We start from the raw sequence: 20,807 nt of genomic DNA, 5'->3' as shown, positions 1-20,807 counted from the left end.
TATGAACTGTGTAAAGGAAGAAAACCAAACATTTCATATTTTCATCCATTTGGATGTTCTTGCTTTATTTTAAACACTAAAGAACATCTGAACAAGTTTGATTCCAAAGCACAGAAAGGTATTATGTTAGGATACTCAGAACACTCTAAAGGCTACAGAGTATACAATACAGAAACCAAAATTGTTGAAGAATCAATTCATGTCAGATTTGACGATAAGCTTGACCCTGAAAAGTCAAAGCTAGTTGAAATTTTTGCAGATTTAGAAATCACTCTTGCAGGATCTGACAAAGCTTCAGAAGCAACTACCACTCAGAATTCTGAGGAAATTAATCCTCCATTAATCCCCAAGAAAGCTAAAAGTCACACCAACATATCTGAAGAATTGATTCTGGGAAACAAAGACGAACCTGTCAGAACCAGATCTACCTTCAAGACCTCTGAAGAGACTCCTCTGGGACTAGTGTCTCTGATAGAGCCTACGTCCTGTGATGAAGCACTTCAAGATAACGACTGGGTTTCAGCCATGCAAGAAGAGTTAGATCAATTCACAAAGAATGATGTCTGGGATCTTGTTCCCAAGCCCAGAGGCACTCACGTTATCGGAACCAGATGGGTATTTAGAAACAAGCTGAACGAGAAAGGAGAAGTCGTCAGAAACAAAGCTCGACTGGTAGCTCAAGGTTACAGTCAACAAGAAGGTATTGACTATAATGAAACCTTTGCTCCAGTCGCAAGGTTAGAATCTATTCGTCTTCTTGTATCTTTCGCTATAAACCATTTTATTAAATTATATCAAATGGATGTCAAGAGCGCATTCCTCAATGGTTACATATCAGAAGAAGTGTATGTCAACCAACCTCCAGGTTTTGAAAATCCAAATTTTCCAGAACATGTTTTTAAACTTAAAAAATCTTTATATGGACTTAAACAAGCTCCTAGGGCTTGGTATGAACGTTTAAGTAACTTTCTTCTAGAACACAATTTTATCAGAGGGAAACTTGACTCCACACTCTTCTGTAAGAACCTTAACAATGATCTCATGATATGCCAGATATACGTTGATGATATTATCTTTGGTTCAGCTAACGCCTCTGTTTGTCAAGAATTTTCTGAGTTAATGCAGGCAGAATTTGAAATGAGCTTAATGCAAGAACTAAAGTTCTTTCTGGGAATTCAAATTAACCAAACTTCAGAAGTCACGTACGTTCATCAAAGCAAATACATAAAAGATGTTCTGAAGAAATTTGACATGGCTGAATGCAACTCTGCAAAGACTCCCATGCATCCAACATGCATTCTTGAAAAGGAAGATGTCAGTAAAAAGGTTTGTCAGAAGCTCTATCGTGGTATGATAGGCTCCCTTCTCTATCTGACTGCTACTCGACCTGATATTCTCTTTAGTGTCTGTCTATGTGCCAGATTCCAATCAGATCCTAGAGAAACTCACTTAACAACAGTTAAGAGAATTTTCAAATATCTGAAAGGAACTCCTAACCTGGGCCTGATGTATGAGAAAACATCAGAGTATAGACTTTCGGGTTACTGTGATGCAGATTACGCAGGAGATAGATTGGAACGAAAAAGCACATCTGGAAATTGTCAGCTCCTAGGAAACAATCTGATATCCTGGGCCAGCAAAAGACAGTCAACTATCGCTCTATCAACTGCAGAAGCTGAATACATCTCAGCATCATTGTGCACAACTTAGATGCTCTGGATGAAGAATCAGTTAGAAGATCTGCAAATCTTCGAGAGTAACATTCCTATCTTTTGTGATAATACTGTTGCTATTTGTTTAAGTAAGAATCCCATTCTACACTCCAGAGCTAAGCACATTGAAATAAAACATCATTTTATCAGAGACTATGTTCAGAAAGGGATAGTAACATTGAAGTTCATTGATACCGATCATCAATGGGCAGATATCTTTACTAAGCCTTTAGCTGAAGATAGATTTCTTTTTATCTTAGAAAATCTGAACATTCAAAATTGCCCTGAATAAATTGTGCCTCTGAAGATGTAAAATGAGACTCTGACATAAACAAATGAGCTTCTGCCTCTGACTCTGATACTTCTACCAAGTTAAGAAGATATCTGAGTTAGAAATCTCCAGGAACCACTCGTTTGGTATTCCTGAAGATCAGATAAAGCAAACACGTGGAGTGAATTGCGTCTAACCTTGGAACTTCTAGACAGTTGTCCAGAAGAAATTCAAAGGACAGACGTTTGAGATCTCCTCGAGCAGTGTGCATACTGTTGGGATTAGACATTCATTAATGAGCCATAATCATTTCTCCCTCTAAGTGTGCTAACTTGGTTTTTGTGCTAACTCTGATTTATGTGTCGTTTTGCATGCGTTTCTTTTGGGTATTTAAACACTCCTCTCACACTTCACACACACTTCACTCTCACTCACTTGTTAAAAGCTAGTTCTCTCAGGCATTTCTGCAAACAGTTGATATTCATCTCAGTTCTTCATCAACAATGGATTCTCAACAACAATCTGTATTCAACTTTTCTCAGCAAATGAACTTCAGCAACGCAGCTCAAAGCACATCTACTCCAACCGTTACAGGCGTAACTACAACACCAGTTTACAAGGAGCCTCACATTCTTGACCGTGAGCCTCATATAAATCTTGCAACTCCTTTTGAGAAACTGGACGTGTTGTGTGAATCCCTGGTGGATTTCAACAACATGAAGAGAAATGGCGTAGACCTCACTGAAGAACTTCATCAACAAGGTTGGGGAAACTACTTTCAACGCCTCTACGGTCCAGTTTACCCAAATCTTATTAAGGAATTCTGGAGATTTGCTGATGCTGATGATCATTTCATCGTCTCCTACGTCTTGGGTGTAAAAATAGTGATTACTGAAAAGTCAATCGCTGCCTTGCTAGACATGGAGAAAGCTGGAGGAAGAAGAATTTACAACATAAATCCCAGGGCAAAATATATTGCTCATGAAATCAATCCCACAATCTTCAAGCTCAACACAGAAGGCAATCCCTCAAAGAACAAGGAACTATATCAGAATCTCCGGGTGTGGATCAAAATCATTCTGGGAACTATTCATCATCGCCCAGCATCAAACTCATCAGATTACATCAATACAGATTAGAAATGTATTCTATATTGTATTCAGAAAGGTCTGAAGCTTTGCCTCCCTGCACTCCTCTTCAAATACCTCAGAGATTCTGTACGGGAAACCTAGGAATAACATGAAACCCAGAACCTACATTCCTCTGGGAAGACTCCTCTCAGATGTGCTGATAGAAAATGGTCTCGTGGACCATCTGATTAAACACAAACTCATGGAAGACTTGGCAATAGAAACTGGAAGGCCTATGAACTCCAAGAATCTGAAGAGCATGGGGATTCTGGAGAAGATTCTTGTTAAACTTACTCTGGATACTTCTTGGGAAGCTTTAAAAGATCAGAGGGATATGCCAATGGTCTATGCAAGTTCTACAGGGATGAACCCAAAGAAGCAATTCTCCACTATCTTCAACGTCTGAAGGATGAAGGAGTGGACATCTCAGATTTCAGATTGAGCGATCTGCCAGAATCAGCTCCAGACTTCGTGAGGTTTAAAAGAGGTCCATCTGAGAAGGCATCCAAGGCAAAGAAAGCGAAGCTAGGGGAAACTTCTGAATCAAGACCTCCAGCACCTCTGCAAGAGTCTTCTGGTAAGTCTGCCTCTACTGCTCCCTCTATACAGCAAGTTGCTTCTTCTACTCCTCTACCAACACCCATCTACACCATATCTGAAACCCCTCCTTCAACAACCATAACCTCTCAACCACTACCAAAATTCAATCTTGCCAACACTTCACTACCACTATCTGAAGCTGAAGAAATGAATCAAACCACTTCCTCATCCTCAGCCCTAGAATCACCTCCCTATTTTGTCATTTCCTCTGACACAGAACCCTCTGACCCCGCTTCTCCCACTCTAGCCCAACTCCAAACTCTAAACCATAATTCACAACAACCACAACAATCTCCACCTGAACCTGAAGTAACTTCACCACCCACAGAACAACCAACCGTCATTACATCTGAAATTCAACCCTCTGACATTTCCCCTCCAAACACTTCCGTTGAACCTCCAACTCTCAACCTAAGCTCTCCAAACTCTCCACCTCAACCATCTGAACCAGAACATTCCATGCCAACCCTAGAGGAAGCAATTATGCTGTTTGCAGGAGCATCAGTTGAAAAGGTCAAGTCTCTGACCATCAACTCTGGTATCAGTGATGATCCTGACTCTGTTAGGACACACTGGAACAGAGTCATTGGCTGGATGACATATGAGGCCTTTAAACTGAAGCACATCTCTGAGCAAGTCAGAAACGACTTCATCAGAGACACTGAGGCAAGACTACAGGAGCGCTTGGCCAGAGAAGCTGAAGAAGAAGCCAGAAGGATAGAAGAAGAAAGAGCAAGACAAGAAGAACTTCAAAGAGTACGGGAAGCTGAAGCCAAAGCTCTAGCTGACGCTGCTGCTGCTGCTGAAGCTGAAGCAAAGGTTGCTGCTGCTGCTGAAGCTGAAGCAAAGGTTGCTGCTGAAGCTGAAGCTAAAGCCGCTGAAGAACAGAATGCTCTGACTTAGGGGGAATCCTCTACCTTTGCCCCTCTGGTTCTCAAGACCCTTGAAGAGCTTCAGAAAGAGCAGAAGGAAGTCCGAGCCAGATTGGATCAACAGGACTCAGTCAACGCCAACATTCAGAACCTGTTGACTCAACTGCTTCAGAGAATGCCTCCTCCTCCCAACCCTTAGGCACTTAGGATTTTTTGCTTGTTGTTTTTTGTTTGTCTTTGTCTCTGATGTTTCTTTTCTCTTATCTGGATCTATATATATATATTTTTCTTCCTGCTTTATTTTTCTATGTCTTTTTGATTCTGACAAAAAGGGGGAGAAATCAAATAGCTCTGATGAAAAATTGCCTAAAGCCTTAAGCACTCTGCAAACATATTATTCTATAATATAAATCTATCTAATACTTGACTTAAGAATTGCAGAAAGGTATCGAGAAACTTCATTGCTTGGAAGCTCTGGTAAGAACTTCTGAACTCCCTAGTCTATCTCAGGGGGAGCTCACTTCTATCTGATCTGATAAACTCTTAATTTTTGAATGTTTCATCTGACATTTGAGTTTGTTTTGTCATCATCAAAAAGGGGGAGATTGTAAGAACAAAAATAGTTCTACAACAGATTCCAAGATTTTGATGATAACAAAGGATGAAACCAAAAATGGCACTCTAACGAAAAGTTCTAAAATGTGCAGGACTCTAAACAAGAAGAAAGGAATCTGATCACGTCATCAGATACAGAATCAAATCAGATACAAATTACCAGAAGATCAGAAGCATCTGAAGTAGAAACGCGCTCTAGAAGCTCTGACTCTGAGCAACAGCATATCAGAAGCATCTGAGAAGAAGCGCGCTCTAGAAGCTCTGACTCTGAGCAACGGTATATCAGAATTCCAGAAGTTCTCAATGTCATCTGAAGACAACATCAGAATTCTAAAGGGATCAAAACTCTCAGAAGCTTTGAAGAAATATCTCAAGATCTCAGATTAAGAGAGTAACACAGACTCTGTTAATGGATTTCCTTATCCAGAAAGAATAACGGCAACTTCAACTTCAAATGGAAAGAACTATATTTGGAAAGAAGTTATTCAGGGAGACAAACTTGTTTTGGCAAGAAACAACGAAGTAATGGCATTTAACTCTCATCAAGACTAAATCTCTGCCATCACTACAAACGGTCGTTTTTCACCTCTATATAAAGAACGGCGAACCTCTTTGAGAGACACCTGAACGCACATAATTACTCTACTCTCTCTCTAATCTTTCACGAGCTTTTGCTCATAACGTGAAATTTCTTATTTGCTCTAATTGTTGTAATACTTGCTTTATCCTAGAAGCACTCTAGATTACAAATTCTGTTTTTACCTCAATTGTTTAATTCCTTAAGTGACTCTGCGCAGTTTGTATACTTGAGAGGACTAAGAGATCTTTCTATTAGACGTTGGTTGTAATAATCTTTCAAGATTAGTGGGTTAAGTCCTTGTTGAAGGCGAAATCACCTTGGCCGGGTGGACTGGAGTAGCTTTGTGTTATAAGCGAACCAGTATAAAATCCTGTGTGATTTTATTTTGCAAAAACACTTATTTTCCAAAACAATTCAAACCCCCCTTTCTTGTTTTTCTCACCTTCACATGGCAGCGTTCGATATGATCGAACACCTGAAGATGCTCTATCAAGAGCAAGCAAGGCATGAAAGGTTTGAAGTTTCAAAAGCCCTTTTTCAAGGCAAGTTAGCTGAGGGAGCCCCTATAGGTCCCCATGTGCTCAAGATGATTGGGTATGTGGAAAACCTTGAGAGGTTGGGTTTTCCCCTCGGAAAGGCACTTGCGACTGATTTGATCTTGCAATCGTTGCCAGATAGATTCATTCAATTTGTCCTAAATTTCAATATGAATGATATGGACAAATCTCTTCCTGAACTGCTAGCCATGTTAAGAATTGTTGAGCAGAATCTGAAGTCAAAAGGGAAGTCCATTCTGATGATCGAAAATGGAAAGAGACAGAACAAAAGACCCACCAAGCAGGGTGATAAAGGGAAAGGCAAGGAAGTTGCCAAACCCAAACCTACTGTTGTTGCTTTGAAGCCTAGTGGAGGTATAGCAAAGGAAGGCACCTGCTTCCATTGCGGTAAGACCGGACACTGGAAGAGAAACTGCCCAAAGTACCTGGAAGATAAGAAGAATGGAGTAGAAACTTCAACTTCAGGTATTCTTGTTATTGAAATTAATTTATCTACTTCTGCATCATGGGTATTAGATACTAGATGCGGTTCTCACATTTGTACCAATGTGCAGGGGCTAAAAAGGAGTAGAGATTTGGCAAAAGGTGAAGTTGACCTACGAGTTGGCAATGGAGCAAAGGTGGATGCTTTAGCCGTAGGAACTTATGTATTGACTTTACCTAGTGGATTAATAATTCAGTTAGAGAACTGGTATTATGTACCTGCAATTAGCAGGAATATTATTTTCGTTTCTTGTTTGGACAAGTTTGGTTTTTCATTTATAATAAAGAACAATTGTTGCTCAATTTATTTGAATGATATATTCTATGCTACTGCACAAATAAACAATGGACTATATGTCCTTGATCTTGAAATGCCTATTTATAACATTAATACTAAAAGGATGAAACCTAATGAGTTAAATCCAACTTACCTTTGGCATTGTCGATTAGGCCACATAAATGAGAAACGCATTTCCAAACTCCATAAAGATGGACTCTTGGACTCTTTTCATTATGAATCATATGAGACATGCAGATCTTGTTTAAATGGAAAGATGACAAAGTCTCCATTCACAGGAAAAGGTGAAAGAGCTAATGATCTTTTGGCCCTCATACATACTGATGTATGTGGACCACTGAACATACCAGCTAGAGGAGGTTTTCAGTACTTCGTCACATTTACTGATGATTTAAGTAGAAATGGTTATGTGTATTTAATGAAACACAGATCAGAGTCCTTTGAAAAGTTCAAGGAATTCAAGAATGAAGTATAAAACCAACTAGGTAAGAATATTGAAACTCTTCGATCAGATCGAGGTGGTGAGGATTTAAGCCTAGAGTTTGATGACCATCTGAAAGAGTGTGGGATCATATCCCAACTTACTCCTCCTGGAACACCCCAATGGAATGGTGTATCTGAGAGAAGAAATCAAACCCTGTTAGACATGGTCCGATCCATGATGAGTCGCGCTGATCTTCCAAACTCCTTTTAGGGACATGCACTATTGACAGCAGCTTACACACTTAACCGTGTTCCATCTAAAAAGGTTGAGAAGATACCATATGAGATATGGAGTGGTAAGAAACCACATATGTCTTACATGAAGATTTGGGGTTGCGAAGTTTATGTGAAACGAAAAATTTCAACTAAGCTTGAGCCCAAATCTGACAAATGCTTATTTGTGGGGTATCCTAAAGAAACAAGAGGGTATTACTTCTACAATTCTTCTGAGGGCAAAGTGTTTGTCGCTCAAACTGGGGTTTTCCTAGAAAAGGATTTTATTTCCAAAGGAACCAGTGGGAGGAAAGTAGAGCTTGAAGAAATTCAAGAATCACAAAGCATTGATACATCTATGGAGGAATTAGAGCAGGAAACACAAGTAGTTGTGGAAGAGCAACCTGCTCAAGTATAACAAGACCAGCATAGGTCAAGCAGGATACGTCACCTACCTGAGAGATATGGATATCTTATAACGGATCAAGGTGATGTATTACTCATGGATCAAGATGAGCCTGTGACCTACCAAGAGGCCATAACTGGTCCCGAGTCTGAGAAGTGGCTAGAAGCCATGAAATCTGAAATGGATTCCATGTACACAAACCAGGTTTGGACCTTGGTAGAGCCTCCTGTAGGAGTTATCCCTATAGGATGCAAGTGGATCTTCAAAAAGAAGACTGACATGGATGGTAAGGTACATACCTATAAGGCAAGAATGGTTGCAAAAGGATATAAACAAATTCATGGGGTTGACTATGATGAAACCTTTTCACCAGTTGCAATGCTTAAATCTGTTCGGATTTTACTTGCTATCGCTGCATATCATGATTAGGAAATATGGCAGATGGATGTCAAAACTGCTTTCCTTAATGGGAATCTTCTTGAGGATGTGTACATGACACAACCTGAAGGATTTGACATACCAGAAAAAGCCCAAAAGATATGTAAGTTACAAAGATCAATCTATGGATTGAAGAAAGATTCTAGAAGTTGGAATCTTCGTTTTAATGAAACAGTAAAATAATATAGATTCATCAAGAATGAAGATTAGCCTTGTGTCTACAAGAAGGTTAGTGGGAGCATGATCGTTTTCCTTGTAATATATGTAGATGACATATTACTCATTGGAAACGATGTCCCTACCCTACAACAAGTAAAGTCTTGGTTGGGGAAATGCTTTTCTATGAAGGACCTAGGTGAAGCAGCCTATATATTAGGAATCATAATCTATAGAGATATATCACAAAAACTGCTTGGCCTAAGTCGAGTACATACATACACAAAGTACTGAGACGCTTTAATATGCATGATTCCAAGAAAGGATTCATACCTATGCAACATGGTCTGTGTCTATCAAAAACATAATCCCCTTCAACTAAGGAAGAAAGGGGTCGCATGAATAAGATTTCATATGCATCTGCAATAGGATCTATCATGTATGCCATGTTATGTACTCGACCAGATGTCTCGTATGCTTTAAGTGCAACGAGTAGGTATCAATCTGATCCGGGTGATGCTCATTGGGTAGCTGTCAAGAATATCCTTAAGTATTTGAGAAGGACTAAGGACTCATTCTTGAGATATGAAGTTCAGGAAGAGCTGGCTGTAATTGGATACACCGACGCTAGCCTCATTCTCTAGGGCTTACACCAACAATCTCCCACTAGCACTAGAGCCAATCAGGCATACCCCTAATGCCCATAGATCTAGTATGGCCATCATGCTTCTGCTGCGCAAGAGGCTTTGTCAGTGGGTCAGCAATATTGTCAAGTGTAGGTACTCTGCATATTTTGACATCTCCTCTATCTATTATCTCTCGAATGAGGTGATAACACCTAAGTATGTGTTTGGATCGTTGGTGAGATCTAGGCCCCTTAGCATGTGCGATAGCACCATTGTTATCACAATAGAGACCAATGGGATCCACAATGCTAGGAACTATGCCAAGTTCACTAATGAAATTTTGATCCAAACAGCTTCCTTTGCTGCACTTGAGGCAGCAATATACTCGGCCTCAGTTGTAGAATCAACAACTGTATCTTGCTTTGAACTTTTCCAGCTCACAACGCCACCGTTTAAGCAAAACACATAACCAGATTGCGATTTAAAGTCATCCTTATCTGTTTGGAAGCTAGCATCGGTGTATCCAATTACATCAAGCTCTTCCTGACCTCCATATATCAAGAATTAGTCCTTAGTCCTTCTCAAATACTTAATGATATTCTTGACAGCTACCCAATGAGCATCACCGGGATCAGATTGCTACCTACTCGTTGCACTTAAAGCATACGAGACATCTGGTCGAGTACATAACATGGCATACCTGATAGATCCTATTGCAAATGCATATGTGATCGCGACTTTATGAGTCGATTGGGGTACTAACTGCAAGTGCACAGTTCTATCGCATAGTTTTAAAAGATATCGATCCCACAGGGACTTATGAATCGATATACCGCTTTCTAAGGTTACTTCGTAAAGCTAAGGCGGATGATACTTTGATTATTTGGGGGAAAAGTTAAAACTAAAATAAGATCTAGGTTAAATATCAATTAAACGGATATCGGTATGTAGTTCGTCGTAATTAGGGAATCAAGTCTTCGTTGGTTTCTTGGTTTTAAAATAAATCTTTTCAGTGGACACCATTGATTAAAAGTCTTCTCTCAAACTCTCGCTCTGTTGAATAGACCATGACTTTAAATTAACGTAGATGTCACTTATTAGTTAAGTCCAAAATCACTTTTTGAAAACAATAGAATCTATAGAAACTCTTTTTAAGAAAATACTAATCGTTTAAACACCCCCGTCTCAAACTCTCGCTCTGTTGACTTAGATTATATAATTAAATTCAAATGCTTAACTCTCGTCCTCACATTTAACTTTTAAAAATACTTTTTGAAAAAGATTAGAATTTAATTAACTCTAAAAATTGCTTTCGCCCTGATCTAGAATTAATGTCCAATTTACACTGTCCAGTTAAAAACTCAAACTTTCGTTCTATTGATTTTAACTTCTTTAGTCTTTTACTCTCGTACAAAAACCTAGGTATTAAACCTGTAAATTGAGACCATAAAAAGAGTGATTTTATTTTTAAACGTAATTAAACCAACTTAGTTTTGATTCCTTCATTCCGCTTACTTTAAATACCGATACCTAAATAAATTAGCCGGACATGCTAAACAGATCTAAAAAATCATCATGCTTAAATAAATCCATCTCAGGCATACAATATAAATAAACAATAATGCAGGGCATATATAAATTCAAACAATAATTAAAGAACCTGAATAATTAATGGAAATCTTGAACACTCCACCACAGACCGGTTGGATTTGTTCTTGAATCCTTCAATCGGACAGGAAAATAAAAAGTGAAGGAATAAAAATCTAGGATCTAACCTAGGTTAGATCCAGTAAAAGATACACAATAGTTTCTGGTGTAGAAACTATTGTGTGAAAAATTAATTAAGTGCTGAAAGATTGACTGGAAAAGAAAATAAAAATTGCAAATAAAGTAAAAACTGTAAAAAAAGGTAATGCTGTAAAGTATGCTTGCACGGCCGGAAAAGAAAAAAGAACGAAGAAGAGATAGCTTTAGGGTTGGAAGGAAGTGACTATTTATACTAGTCCACTTTGTAACGGTTTCCAAAGCTTTTCGTGTAAAATCCCCACGTTCCAAGAGTCAAACGAAATAATAGGCTTCAACGTGCGTCTATTGCGTTTCTGAAGCCAAAAATATAGGAGAATGGTGTGACGTCCGTCACACCATGTGTTACGCTCGTAACACAAGGCAGCAGGGCGTGACGCTCGTCACACCTTGTGTGACGCTCGTCACAGGCTCAGCGCTCATGGCTTGTAGTTTTGGGTTGGGCTTTAGTGAAATTGCTTCTCTTCATTCCTTTTTGCACCTCCTTTTCTTCCTTTTTCACTTATGCTTCAAATAAGCTACCTGAGATAAATAGAAGGAAAAATACCCAGTAGTATCGAATAAAATGAAATAAATTGAAGCGAATAATAATATAATTTAATTAAATCGAGTCCAAGAATGTGATATTATTTCATGTTATCAAACTCCCCCATACTTAGACCTTTGCTTATCCTCAAGCAAGATACAGTATAGAAATCGTTTAAAAATTTAGCCAGATGAAATTTCAAAACACACATCAATTCGTACTAGGTTGCAAGTAAATCTTGTTTAGAAATAACTTGAGTTTAATCTTGACATCAAGAACTACCGTTACAACATCCGGTAACCTTACCTCATGCAAACCAGTTCGAGTCATGCTATTATAACCAGCCTAGTTCTTTTTCTCTTATTTCACCCGTTTTCATTCTAGCGAAATCACATTAAACCCTTTATCGTTTCCCGCACATAGTGGAGTGACCGGTTAGTGATTCTGATCCCCTTTTTAGCTTGAAGCTCTGGTACATTAGTCGGATAACTTCATTTCTCGGTCCATTGCAAATTGCGGGGGATCGGACCGTAGTCCGCCATACTGTTGATTGTAATTTTAAGTGTTGGGTTTTTGTTATCGTCTCCACAGGGATTGTGAGATATCACCGCCTTTCGACAGTTGTTTTAATTCTTAGCTTAAGGTAACAATGGGGTTTTGGTATTTGTCACGGTATCTTGCATAAAAGTGTAATAAAATGCGGTAAAAGTTTTGGTTTTAATATTTGAGAAATATTGCCAAAGTTAGGGTTCGACGATCACTTTGCATGTATATGTTCGATCAACAAAACTTATAAACTCCTTTAGATGATAAACTATTTCACAAAGTCCTCCCAATGTGTTTATCTCTAACACACATTGTGAGTTTTCCCATTTTGATCCATTGTTTATCTCTAACACAATCTATCAAAATGACAACTTTTTGGTTCAACCTTATGGTGAACAAAATCATTCATTACTATCTCTAGCTAACAAACAAGATTGGATGAAAACCTAGGTTAAGAGTTGGTAAACATCTCTCGATCATAAACCAACACAAAGAGTTTTGAATAAGAACAAAGTTTTCACCATATATTCACCATTAAAGAGTTTACAAATGAAGATCATCCCTTTTACACACAAAGCTAATGATCATCTACATCTAACCTTGACAAAATGAAGGACTTAGCTACTCATTTTCATGGTAGCTTGGTCAACAAGTTTCGGAAGAAGGTTGATCAACATCCAAGTCGAATAATCGAGATTGGATGGGAATCCACCTTTTTTTTGTGAAAGATTGTTAAGAGATGAAGAGAAATGATTTCTAGGTCACAAAAGATCCCAAGAGCAATGCTGGAAAATATCTAAAAAGTACAAAAGTATGGAGGTGCAAAAGTATGGCTCCAAAAAGTAGCCCTTGCTACTTATAGAGCTGCTACTGAGCTGTCATGCTCGCTAGGCGAGCAGAATGGCTCGCCTAGCGAGCCCCTAAATGAGGCACTTGAGGCACCTGCGCCCAGAGAAACAACCTTTGCCAACTGGCATGTTCGCTAGGCGAACAAAACCTTCGTTAGGCGAAGCCCACGCTTCAACCTTCGCTCCAGCGAGCTTGAGAGGTTTTGCTACTGGAATGCTCGTTGGGAGCTCGCTAATGGCTCGCCTAGCGAGTGAGTGCTGGTTGCGCTTTTCACTAAGTCTGGACGCGTTCGCTACACACCTCGCTGGCAGCTCGCCTAGCGAGTTTGTTGATGTTTGCCACTGTAAAATACTGGAGCTTTTCGCTGGGTTCTCGTTGGGCGCTCGCCTAGCGAGCCCTTCGCCACAGCCCTCGCCTAGCGAGCAAGCTGATGAATGCATCTTTTCTTTGGTCCCTTTGCCAACTTTCTTGTGGCTTCATTTTCTATTATTTCATGCCTAATTCCTGCACAATAACACACAAATCAAAGGTACCAAGATCGTTTATCATTGTATTGCAATTCAACAAAAACAAAGGTGGTTTCGAACACTTTAGCAAGGAAACGGAGTGAAAGATGCCCATATTTGATAGCTCAAATAAGCACTTTTGGGTATCTAACAACTACCAAGTTCAGCACCAGATACCTGCTGAACCAACTCATAATGGATCTTTAGTATTATGTTTTTGTATGATCTGTAACCTTTAGATTAAATGATCTGGTAAGGATCACCTAACTTAGTTAGTGCATTTCCTGATATATATATATATATATATATATATATATATATATATATATATATATATATATATATATATATATATATATATATATATATATATATATATATATATATATATATATATATTAATTTTATTTTGGGAATCATTCACTTATATTCATCGGCCCTCCATGTAGTTTGCTATTAAGATGGTGTTGACTTCTTGTATAAACTACTCGGAATTACTATAAAGTTAAAAGTCCAGGGACTTGTATAACAGGTACCTTTCTGATCTAACATGTTGAGGTTTGTTTAGAGCGTTGGTATGGTAATAATTTTGTCTTGATTTCACTCAAGTTTGATAAAATAGGCAACCTTTATATTTATTGATTGTGTTAAATTTTTGTTATGGCTCAAGAAAATTGAGGGGAATAGATAATGGAAATTTTTCACACTAGGGACTTAATTTAGAATAAATATATATATATATATATATATATATATATATATATATATATATATATATATATATATATGTATGTATGTATATATATATATATATATATATATATATATATATATATATATATATATATATATATATATAATATATATATATATATATATATATATATATATATATATATATATATATATGTATATATATATATTTAAAAGAAAGAGAAATAACAATGACAAGGGAAAGATAACATACTTGAAAAGGGAAGATTTAAAGAACAAGGTTTTTCCCCCACACTTAAATGAAACATTGTCCCCAATGTTTCAAAGAAAACAAAAGAAATAGAAAAAGAAAAGGAAACTAAAATCAATGCTGCCTGCCGCCTCTGGTTCTTGGACTTGGTGATCGTTGACGTACTTCTAAGTCGTCAAACCTGCTGAGCAACTCAGCGAACCGCTGATCGGTTATTGCATTCCTCGCTTCCTGTTGTTGTTGCATCTGGCGCATCATCTGCATCACTTCGAGATTCTGCGCTTGCATACCATCGATAGCATCCATGATGTCGTCGTTGGTTGCTGGCCTTCTTCGTCGACGACGTCGTGAGGATGGACCAGCTGCATTATCGGAAGGGTTGAGCGGGACTGATTGTTGTGCAGGAACCTGATCACCTTGCTCCATTTCTGCAAACTCGTCTGGAGGCGGGTTTGCTTGTGTAGGTTCGGTAGCTTCGAGAGCATTCAGATCATAGATGTGGCGGTTGGGATTGGTGACATCTGTTAGGGCAATGTTGGGTAAAACAACGCTTGGGACTTCCTGGTTGTTCACCATAAGGTAATACCCTCCGCCTACCCTGTTTTTGATTAGGCGGCTGGACCGACAGTAGCTTATATCCATCAATAGGAGTGGGAGAGATTGTAAATTCTGAAGTCGATCCCCAAGATTTAAGCCAAGTGCTATGGTGGTGATTAATCCACCAATTACAAAAGGTTGACGGCCTCTAGCACATAGGGTGCGGATATGATGAAATAGGAAGGAGGCAGCGTTTACCTGTGTATCTGCTGCAAAGACGCAGTGGAGGAAAAATAATTCCTTGGCGTTGACTTTGTTGTTGTTCAGTCGATCAAAAATAGTGTTTTGCAGGATGCGGATGAAGTACCAGATGGTTGGGTTATGTATATGCGAAGCAAGTAATACATCCCAGTTGTTGGTTTCCACACCGGAAATTTTTCTAAAGAGGTCGAAGGCGTTTATTTGCCACTGGGAGTTCGGAGGTATCCTAGGGTGGACTTGACCTTCTATAGGGAATTGTAGCATGGTGCTCAATTGGTTTTGGGATAGGGAGTACTCGGTGTTGAACATGCGGAAGGTTGCGGTGCCGGTTAAGTACTCGTCTTCACCGGTAGGAGTGTTGTACGAATAAGAACTTAAAAATTCTAAGGTGAGAGTGGGGTAGGTAGGTTGATTATGAGTGCAAGGAAAGGTTAAATCAGCGAGGCAGAGCATCCATTCTATACCTTGAAGTGATCCTAATTCTTGTAAACAATTTAAATCAGGATACCTGGTGGATTGGACGCCTCGCTGTTGGAAACGCTCAAACTGCTCCCTTTGATAATTTTCATCTTCGGATCGGAAAATGATATTTCCGAAATCTTGGTTTCCCGCCATACCGATAAGTGGTTTGAAAGAGGTAATAAGGGGAGAAGGGAAATGAAATTGATTTTATAGAATGGTTTGTGGTGTATGAAGAAAGGTATGGTGGGTATTTATAGGAAAAGATTTGGAAGTTGGAAAGGGAGTGGTTGAAAAGTAAATAAATGTGGGTAAATGTGAATAAATGGGGAAGGTAAAAAGTGGGTGGTGTAACGGTCGTGTCTCCAACGGTTAGTAACGTTCACATAGTCTGTAGGTGTCACGCTCGTGACAGGGGTGTTACGGGCGTCACAGGCACTTGGTGTGACGACCGTAATGGATTGTGTGACGCTCGTCACACAGTCATTCTTGCAACGTACCTTGTTTTTATCATTATATTTTATTGTTGTTATTTTGTTATGCATATGTTTATTTTATTTTGCTATTGTGATATTTTTAAATTGCCTTGCATGCTATTCTACTTTCATAATATATATATATATATATATATATATATATATATATATATATATATATATATATATATATATATATATATATATATATATATATATATATATATATATATATATATATATATATATATATATATATATATATATTATATATATATATATATATATATATATATCTTTAATAAGTTATGTGGGTAGCAACAGTAGAGAGCATTATTGATAGATATTGCATAAGTCATAATAAAGTAAAGTAAATCAATAGCTTCATAAAATAATCATAATGTAACATTGGAAGACAAAAGCAAACATGCGAAAGAAAAACAAATACTAAAATAATTTGAAACAAAATTTATGAATAACCTTGTAGCGGTGTATTCGTCGCTATATGATCTATCGATTAAATCATAAGCAAGAGATACAATGAAATTTCGAGTCGCCACCGCACTTTTATTTATCCAAAGGACTGGCTAAAAAGCGAACAAAAGCCTAAGAAGTTTTACACGTAGAAAACTAATAAAAAGATCAGAGATTCTGGGTAAGGGGTAAATTACGCAATGGGAAGGTGTTAGGCACCCACTACGTCCTAGGTACTCCTAGGGAGCCCTTTTCACACTTGTTGTAAAAGATTGTTATTTGTTATGACATAAATATTGTGCAAACATGATTGGGATGATGAGAAAAGAATATACATTTTTATTGGGTTATTGGGTTTGAACGGATGAACCCGCTGCCTACGTACCTTCCATCAAAGGTAAGGATCAAAACGCCGTAGTTCGGCTAAAAGATTCCAAAAGTTGGTGGATTTGATTTTAAACACAAGCACTGAGGCTTTTCATTATCAATGGGAGAACACTCGACCAAAAACAACATCCACCATGCGAGGATAGCTTCGACGTACTAGAGGGGTTAGCCCTGTTTTCAGTACGGAAGTCTTACTGTCGACTCACTAAGGATAGGCAAGATTTACATCAACCACAATGATAATTGAAACCTATGGCTAATGCATGAAAAGATTAATAGTGGACAAAGCCAAAACAAGTGAATGAGTGAAGTTAATTGATTGTGATTGTGAAAGTAGGGTCAAAGTATGATTAAGATTGATTCAAAGAAGTATTATGAAATGGAGTTTGAAAAAAAGTCAAGGACTTGGGGTCCAGGTTTTTAGTTAGAAAACATGAAGATGTTTGCACAATATCTATGTCAAGTTTGGAATCAAAGTGTGAAAAGTTTAGGACATAATGAATGATGAATGGATGAAAATGGAAAGTAAAACTTCTCAGGAGGTTCACTTCTTGAAATCATATAGCAGATGATTCAAGTGTGTCCTTTGGAATAGCAATGGATAATAATAAACAAACAAAGAAGAAAGTCAATAAAAGCGGATATCGGATGCCAATCAATGGGCTTATACCAATCTCCTAAAATAAAACTAGATATCAGATGCCACTCAATGGTCTTACACTAATCTCCTCAAAAGAAAAGAAACTTGGATACCGGATGCCAATCTGTCTGGACTTATACCAATATCCAACATATGATCATAGGAAAGCAAATGCCAACTAGCAGGGACTTACAGTTGCAACCTCACATGAACAGAGAAAAAACAAATCATGGAAAGTCAGATGCCAATCTGTCTGGGCTTACTCTAACCTCCACAGTATGGTCCTAGGAATACAAATGCCAACTTGCAGGGACTTACAGTTGTATCCTCACATACAAACAGACAAAGCAACAAGTGATCATAGGAAAGCAAATGCCAACTAGCAGGGACTTACAGTTGCTTCCTCACATACAATCAAATAAATGCATCAGGCAAAGATAAGATGAGTGGCCAAGGTGGTGGTCTTATACTCACTTCCATATCATAGGAGCAATGGCCAATGGATGGTCTTACAATTGTCCTCAATGGGTAAACAACAATGATAAGTCACAAAGACAAATGAGATGATTATGCATTAATGAGCAATAAATGATGATGAGTGCACAAAGCATAGCAAGCAAACATGTGCATATGAAGTAATCAATCAATCAATCAACATCAAACAGCACACTCTATAGCCAAACAAGGAGGCTCACACAAGAGGGTTAGGCACTGAGGCCAACTGGAATAGGGTAAAAGATTTGCTCTTAACCTTGCCATTGAGAGGCTAAGGTGAAGCAGATGAAAGGATATGAGGGGTGTGCCTCATTGCTTCTATCCCTGATCAGGGAGAGCATCAAAGAAAGTGTGGGAGCTCAGAAAGATGGAGCTCTTTCCACATTAGACTCGATTGATCTTGGGTTTTTATCTCAATGCTACAACCATGTAATGGGAGCAAGGAGAGGACTCACTGAATAGTAGGGGATAGGTTGCTTATCCCTTTGATCTACCAATTGCCTCAAATGAGGACTTTTCCTGCTTGGGACAATTTTAAACACACACAGGCATTGCCTCTTAAGGAGGACTTCAGACAGTTTGCCCGGTCAAATAACAGACCGGGTCTCCAGACTACATGAAGAAGAAGTAATTATACCTCAAAAGCAATTGCTAAATAGCAAAGCAAGCAACTAAAGCAACTAAAATGTACCTGAAAAAGTCAAACTTATTAGTAAACAAGTCAACAGTTCAAACCAAAAGAAAATGAAACAACAGTCGACCACAGAGGGACCAATGTGCAAAGCACAAGACTCAAGTATGTGAGTCACACCTACAAAACAAGGGTTAGCACATGATATATATATTCAACTCAATCAAATTTGAATGATCTTTGAGGCATTGGTGCTTAACCTGAAACAATAGCTCAATTGTAAGCTCAAAAGACCACTAGGACTAGCCTAGGGTCAAAGATGAAAGAAAAAGTCAAAACAGCAAAGAAAAGTCAACCCAATTCATATTCAAACATTTAAGAAGCTATCTCAATTGGATTCATAATCAAATCATGCATTAATTGTCATTTCATACACAAAAGAATGCAAAGCATGGCAAAGGAAAGCATATAGAAGTCAACAACAAGACTTCATTCAAAAGTCAACCCAAACAATCCCAAAAATTATCAAATAAATCACATTCAATCCTAACATCTAGCATGGCAAGCATGTCAAATTTCATTGCATTTGGATGAGAGGAAGGCAGTCAATTAAAATCAAGAAGTCAACATAATTTCAAGCATGCACAATGAGGGTCAACAAACATGGGTCAACTTCAAAAAATCATATCAAATTGAAAACAGAAGAGAAATGAATGAGATTAACACCAATGCAAAGCTCAAGATGTCTAGTTATCACATATGAAATTTCATGATCATAAAATAAGATGTGAGAATTTCACAAAGAATTTGGCATCATGTATCACATAAAGTCAACCATTGACTAGGCATGGAAGAAAATTCTCAAATAAATGGAAAACAGCAAGATTAAATCCCAGAAAATTCATACACAAACTAGACATGTAAGAGATCATTCATGCAAAATTTGGGGTCATTTGGATGTAAGGAAGCATGTGAACAAAAATCAAGAAAATGCACATCATTGGTGTGACACAAATTGTCACACCCTAGTTCAAAAAATCATAACTAGCAAACCACAAATGATAAATGCACAATCTTTATACCAAAATGAAGATGAATGAGTCTAGTTTCACCACAAAAAATTTCAGGGGCATTGGATACATTATGACAATTTCACAAAAGAAATGGCAAAGGGAGTCAAATGTGCATACATGTTAGGAAACCAATTACCAATTAAAATCCAGCCAATGAAAAATTAATTAAAAATCATAATCAAATACTAGACATCCATGTGAAGATGATGCAAAAATTCTCATGATTTTTGGATTTAATTTGAGAGAGAAATGAATTGTTGAAGTTGGGTGAATAATTGAAGCAACATGAACAAAATGACATGGATTAGTAGGTCAAACCAAAGTCAGCGCATGGCAATTTGGTAATTTCTGCAGTCACTTATCTAAACACTGCGTTTTGGAAAGGACCACGAAATGTTCTCATTGGTTGCTAGCCAATGGAACAGTACACGAACCAATAGCATTCAAATGTTCTGGGTTTAGAAACCCTTAGGGTTTAGCAGCAGGGCATGGTATTTCATGTAATCCACATCAACAAAATTCGACCGAGCATCATACAACAACATGGCCATGGAATACATCATGCAGCCAACAGCAACAATAGTGTCCAACACATATGTAATGTATACAACAGGATTTCTGGAAAAATATGTTAGGGTTCATGAACAGCAGTATGATATTCATCACCTTCAAATTGGTTCGAAAACTTTTATGCCCAGAACCAAAAATTAAACACATCCACGGCATCAGTAAACATCAGG

Source organism: Lathyrus oleraceus, chromosome 6 (genome assembly GCF_024323335.1).
Source record: "Lathyrus oleraceus cultivar Zhongwan6 chromosome 6, CAAS_Psat_ZW6_1.0, whole genome shotgun sequence".
In the NCBI taxonomy this organism is placed as follows: Eukaryota; Viridiplantae; Streptophyta; class Magnoliopsida; order Fabales; family Fabaceae; genus Lathyrus; species Lathyrus oleraceus.
This window is presented reverse-complemented; position numbering follows the sequence as displayed.